Source organism: Lissotriton vulgaris, chromosome 2_1 (genome assembly GCF_964263255.1).
Source record: "Lissotriton vulgaris chromosome 2_1, aLisVul1.2, whole genome shotgun sequence".
Taxonomy (NCBI): domain Eukaryota; kingdom Metazoa; phylum Chordata; class Amphibia; order Caudata; family Salamandridae; genus Lissotriton; species Lissotriton vulgaris.
In genome coordinates this window covers 1,732,433,695-1,732,440,257 of record NC_141687.1, presented here as the reverse complement: position 1 = coordinate 1,732,440,257, position 6,563 = coordinate 1,732,433,695, and positions in this window count along the sequence as shown.

The following is a 6,563-nucleotide window of genomic DNA, read 5'->3' as shown; positions in this document are numbered from 1 at the left end:
TGTGTTTATGATTTGGGACATGAAAGAAGGACTTATATATGTGGGAATTTTTAAATGGTGGCTACTTGAAAAAGGCTTACGCCGAAACGCGTCGTCCTTGTTCTACGAGTGCACAATAAAGGATTTGTGCAAAGATCTCCTGGTGTGTCATCTCTGTGTCCTTCTAATCAGTGGGATCCGGAATCTGTGGAAAATTAAGAGTAGTGGCTGCTACTACCGATGACATCAGCGTTGTTTGGAAGAGGATCGCTCGAGCAGCATTTTTTAAGTACATATATATACATATAAAGGCAATTCTGAGCCTCATAGAATGGTGCCTCAGAAACAACTATTTTTCTTTTGGAAAAGAGATCTGGCGACAGGTGAGAGGCGTAGCAATGGGGGCCTGCTTCTCCCCCAGCTATGCGTGTTTACACGCTGGCTGGTGGGAGGAGTGGGTCCTTAATGTGACACATAAAGTATGGGTTAAAGAAAAAGTGATCAAGTACCTTCGGTACATCGATGATGTTTTTATTGTGTGGCAAGGTACTAAGGAGGAAGCAATCTCCTTCATTGAGGAAATCAACAAAAACTCCTTAAATCTTAAATTTACATCGCACATCAGTGCTAGACAGGTGGAGTTTTTAGACGTTAAAGTCTACGTCGACAACTCAATGAAACTGCAAACCACATTATTCAGAAAACCCACCGCAGGTAATACTACCCTACACGCCTCCAGTTTGCACCCACAACACGCCATCAACAGTATTCCTTACGGGGAAATTCTCCGTTTGAAAAGAATTTGCAGCTCAGAGAGTGATTTCAGGCAATGCATATAGGAACTGGAAGTTCGATTGAGGGAACGTGGCTATTCTAAGGAAACCTTTGACCGAGCTTTGGCTAAAGCCGATCTTAGGACCCGCGAAAGCCTGTTGCCTATCACTGGTGATGCATTAGTGCCCATTGCCCCAGTAGAAGTGATATCCGAATCTTGTCCTAGGTTCATCACCTCTTTCAGTAATCAGGAACGTAAGATCAGGCAGATCATTAACAAGAACTGGCCTATCATCTTATCTGATAATGTTCTGGGGGCCCTTTTACCGGAGAAACCCACTGTAACCTTTCGTAGGGCGCGTAGTATGGGCGCTGTTCTGGACCAACCATGTCCGGAACTAAAAGAAAAAACGAATTGGTTACAATCTGCAGGTGGTTTTCGAAAATGCTCCAGTTGCCGCGCCTGTAAGTTTGGGGTTAATAAATCTCATTATACTACCCCTTTCAGTGATAAGGCAGTTAACATCGTGGGTCAATACACCTGTAAGACAGAATTTGCAGTTTATGTCCTAACGTGCACCTGTGGTTTGAATTACATTGGCAGTACCAGGCAGCAGGTGCACGTTAGGATTCTGCAACATTTACGCGCAATTCTGCATAGTGACCCCAGTTACCCAGTGGCTCGCCACTTTGAGATGAAACACAACAAGAACATTAATTGTCTCACATACTTTGTTGTAGGGGCAGTGCCTAAACTCAGAAGAGGCGGTAACAGAGAGCAGAGGCTCAGACAACTCGAATCCAGCATGATCCTGGAGTTCGATAGCAAGTGGCCGCATGGTCTCAACAACACGGAAGACTTACATACTTTTCTGTAGGCTGGCCTTTGTCTATTGTTGTCTATCTTCGGTGGGGTTTCTCTTGTTCAATTTTTGGTATCACGTTACCCTTGGTAGTCAGGTTCCCTGTTACCAAGGGATTTGTCGAACCAGTCTTCATAGTTATCAGTTATATATTTATACTTGTCTTGATGGCCCTGGCTAGTCAGGATCCCTGTTAGCCAGGGTTTGATTCCCCTTGTAACAGCAACTTCATTGTATATAGTTATTTAAATTTATATTTGATAATATTGGTATATTTTAGCACTGTTTTACACACAGGGTGTTGTCAATATCACATTTTATCACTTTTTATGATGAACCCTGTTTATATATGAAATGTTTTTTATCAGGCTTTTATCTTCCAGAATGTGACTTTTGGTCCATCTGTACAATTAGCATGTATTATTCATTTCTTAATGCAGGTAATTTTTATCATAAATCATGCACTTTACTTCCTCTCTTGTAAATACAATATCAAATTGGTATGTTTTGCACTTTAGGGCATGCACTGTTTGCACACTTTTTTAGCACTTTAGTCTCTATTCTCTGCACTACGCCCACCACTAAATATGCTAGTGACATATGTTGAAAAAGGGTTCGCCCAACCCATGATAGACATGGGTACTTGCTGTTGATATACTTTATAGTAACCGAAGTTACTAACGGATTTATCCGGAAATAACATGTATTTATTTATTTATTTACTTGTGCTAAAAGAAAATGCTTGACTGTGTAAATATTGGTATTCATATTATGTATCCAGTCTGCTTTCCATATGTCACAACCCATAGTGTGTTTACCATGGTTTTGACCACATGATGTGTGGGAGGGGCATGCACTTATCATTTTTTCACCAGGCATTATAAAAAGCAAAAAAAGTGACTGACTTATTTATGCATGTGAACAAGGGCTTGCAGCCCGAAACGCGTTATGCATTTCCTGCTTGAAACTTCGTAAAACTGGATTAAATACTTGTCATCCATTCCGTGGTCCGTCTCCTGTTTGTGCGCTTCGCCGATCTGAGGGTTGGAAGTGGCGCGTTGGGAGTTCTGTCGGAATATATATATATATATACATATATATATATATATATATATATATATATATATATATATATATATATATATATATATATATATATATATATATATATATATATATATATATATATATATATATATATATATATATATATATATATATATTTATTTATTACCTACTGGCGATAGCCAGTAGGTATATATAGTTAGGATTTTTTTCCTATGGGACTTTTGAAAATTCTATGTCTAACAACTTTGGCGTTTGTGGACGGAATCGGCTGAAATTTTCAGTAAAATGGCACATTTTGTTTCTGAGCAGCCCTTGAAAATTTGGGGGGGTTTCGTCAAGGGGGGGCCGAGAAAAAAGGGGGGTCCCAAAACGCGTTTTTCCCATGTTAATTTCCATAGGGCGTTTGGCCTCACTTTTAGCTCGAACGGCTGAATGGATTTGCACGAAACTTGGCAAAATTGTAGGGACTGTTAGCCCGATGTGCCTTTGCTGGGTCTCAATATATGTGCTCCAGTGGATTTTGAGAAATTAACGTTTTAACAAATGTATATATCTGTGACAGCGTCCCAGATAGCGCTCCAGATCGCGTACTTTTCGCGTCACGGAGCTTTGCGAAGCGATGCTGATTGGCTCTCCGGTGTCTGTCAACATTCTAAACAGTCCGGTGCGGCCGCCATCTTGTCTCTCGGTAGGATCGAGAGACAAGAAGAGGTGAAAAACGAAGGGGGAATTTAATGAAAGGGGGCAAGGTAGACCCCTCTTGACCCCCTAGGAATGATGTTGGGGTTATTAAAGGGTCCCATGGGGAAAATAAAAAAAAATTGATTTTTCACGGTAGAAGTGCTTCTCGGTTCGCGAACCGGGTCGCAAACTAACGGCTGAATGGATTTGCACGAAACTTGGCAAAATTATAGGGACTGTTAGCCCGATGTGCCTTTGCTGGGTCTCAATATATGTGCTCCAGTGGATTTTGAGAAATGAACGTTTAAAAAACAGATATATCTGTGACAGCGTCCCAGATAGCGCTCCAGATCGCGTACTTTTCGCGTAACGGAGCTTTGCGTAGCGAAGCTGATTGGCTCTCCGGTGTCTGTCAACATTCTAAACAGTCCGGTGCGGCCGCCATCTTGTCTGTCGGTAGGATCGAGAGACAAGAGGAGGAGAAAAACGAAGGGGGAATTTAATGAAAGGGGGCTAGGTAGACCCCTCTTGACCCCCTAGGAATGATGTTGGGGTTATTAAAGGGTCCCGTGGGGCAAATAATAAAAAATGTGATTTTTCGCGGTAGAAGCGCTTCTCGGTTCGCGAACCGGGTCGCAAACTGGTAGCGAAACGTGAATTCGCCATTTTGTGTTTCGATTTCATTAAATTACTAGGTATAAGGGGGTACGGGAGACGTATCCTGACCCCTTTTGTTTTCTGAGGGTGGCTGAGGAGGCTCATATATGTTGATCCATGTCTTCCAGCGGCTGTGCGTGAGCGTTTTTTTTTTTTTGCTGCGTGACGTCTGTTAACGTTCGATTCGATGGAAATCAGGAACTGTTGACCGCCATTTTGTCACTGCGAGTAAATATTTTGTTAAAAATAATTGTTATAAATTAATCCTTATTGATAAGCATTGTCTGCGCCATCTTGTCTTTTTTGCAATGCCATACTTTTGTTGAGCACGGCAGCCATTTTAGATGCCTTGACCAGACCCACTCTCTGCACGCCGCCGATCCTCAGCATGGCTCCCCACCCTCGCAAGCATCTCCCCCACGCACTGGTCACCCCCGCTCTCTCTCTCATGCATGGGCCAGAAACCTCCTCCATGTGCGCTGCTCTTCCCTGAGAATCACACCCTGTGCCCGCCCGACACCACCCTTTCACCCTATTCACTACCGCACCGTCTGACACTCCTCTTCCTCTGTGTCCGATTGTCCAGGCCGGTCCCAGGCTATCACCTAGCCCTGCAGATGTAGTTTATGGCCCCAGCTGTAGAGAATCACCCCTCTTCAAAGGAGTTACAGTAGATCAAGGCCCCCACCCGATGAGATCCGTCACACCACACGCGTTCCTACTATCTGATAACCATCCTGTATTGTGCTTGGGGAGGGGATTCTCACTGTGAGGGTGTGTGGGACCGAGCCTGAAGCGGAAGATTCCAGGGATGCCTCTTTGTACATCAAAGTTTTTACAATTATGTGTCACATTAAAAATATATAGCACTCCAACAAAGTAGTAGGATTATAACGCTTTAATAACTTATAAATATATAGAACGCAACAAAAACGGTAAATACATTTAAACATTTTTTTTAAAAAGAAGCAACAATGGTCAGTAGCTGTGTTTTGTGCGAATAGTCCCAAGGCAGCACAACGTGCTGAGTTCTGGACGGCACCCAGGTGATGTTACCTGGGTGCCGCACTGGTTTTTGGTATCCTACAATGCAGCTCCGAAAAACGGCGTGGGGCGTCCGGGGGGGCGCGGGGAGGCTTCGTCAGTAGCGGTCTGTTGTGCGAATAGTCCCAAGGCAGCAGAACGCACTGAGATGTGGATGGCACCCAGGTGATGTCCAGTAAGTTGTCGCACTGGTTTTGGCATCCTACAATGCTGCTCCGAAAAATGGCGTGGGGCGCCCCGGGGGGGGGGGAGGCGGCATGAACGGGTCTCCCCAGGTGGAGGCTCGTCTGCTGTACTGGGGCGCCCTTTTACCGTTTCAGTTGCCATTCTGCCCGCTTTTGCTACACTGTGCCTCATCCTCCATTCAGCTGTTTATCGTCCGCTCTTGCGGCTACAGCGTCTCGCTCACCATGTAGTTGAGTTGCGCCCACTCTTGCGGTGCAGCGATAGGCGGCTGCCACAGGACTCTTAAAATGGAGGACGGCTCTTCGGATTTGGGCCTGGTCCACTAAAATGGCCCTGGGACACCTTGGAACTCGGACGTCCCCTGAGCCTTGAAGATTTTACAAAAGTCTTGGGGGCTCCCGACTCCTGCAGGCTTCCGGTGGGGAGCGGCTGCCATGATTGCTCGCGGAATGACCACGACGGAGCCACGAGATGGTGGTGCTCTCAGGCTGACGCCAGCTTCAGTCTGAAACATCTAGAAACAAGGTGGGGCTTTCATCGTTTGGGAAAAAAAAATGTTTTAATCCAATGAAAAGTGTTATTTTTAGGTCATATGATCAAGCCTTCCATCATTAGGAAACCAAAAGTAAAATGAACCAATGAAAAGTTTTATAAAGAAGTCACATGACCTGTTATGCTTACGTTACGCGCTGCTATAAAAAGCGTAGAAAATCCGTTGGCACGTGAGGCGGCGTCAGTAGCGGACCGATGTGCGAATAGGCCGAAGGCAGCACAACGCGCCGAGATCCGGATGGCACGAGGTGGTGTCCAGCAAGTTGCACTGGTGTGGCCAACCTGCAATGCTGCGTCGAAAGTCGGCGTGGGGTGCCTGGGGGGGGAGGTGGCGCAAACTGGCCTCTCTCGCCTCCCCAGGTGGAGGCACCTGATGTGCAGTGCGGCGCCCCTTACCGTTTCACTCGCCGTCCAGCAGAGTTGCGCCCGCACTTGCTGCTACAGTAGGCCGAAGGCAGCACAACGCGCCAAGATCCGGATGGCACCGAGGTGGTGTCCAGCAAGTTGCCGCACTGGTGTGGCCATCCTACAATGCTGCGCCGAAAGTCGGCGTGGGGCGCCCCGTTGGCCTATGAGGTCTCGTCAGTCAGTGGGGGCTGTTTGTGAAAGCAATGTGATGCTGTGCGTCGCCCCCAAGATGGAGGCTCCTCAGCTGCAGTGGGGCGCCCCTTGGTGTTTCACTCGCTATCCAGCTGAGTTGCGTCCGTATTTGCGGCTACAGTAGGCCGAAGGAAGCACAACGCGCCGAGATCTGGATGG